The sequence below is a fragment of the Peromyscus leucopus genome, chromosome 9, assembly GCF_004664715.2.
Source record: "Peromyscus leucopus breed LL Stock chromosome 9, UCI_PerLeu_2.1, whole genome shotgun sequence".
Taxonomy (NCBI): domain Eukaryota; kingdom Metazoa; phylum Chordata; class Mammalia; order Rodentia; family Cricetidae; genus Peromyscus; species Peromyscus leucopus.
The window spans coordinates 59,992,260-59,992,471 of record NC_051070.1 but is presented as its reverse complement, the minus strand read 5'-3'; positions in this window follow the sequence as shown (position 1 = coordinate 59,992,471).

Sequence of the window (212 nt, the reverse complement as noted above, 5' to 3'; positions counted from 1 at the left end):
TTCGCCGCGGGAGGGGGACGGCAGGGTCTTCTACTCAGGCTCCTCCCACAGGTGGGAGGGATGCTGCGACCTCCTCCCTGCGGTGACCACAGGAGGCTCCCTTCCCTGGGCCAAGGTGCAAGCTCTTGCCCTCGCTCGAGGAGCCCTGGGAGCATATTCGCCCGACCCCCCAGCTTCCCCGCCCCATACCTACCCCCTCCCCAGCCCCTCCG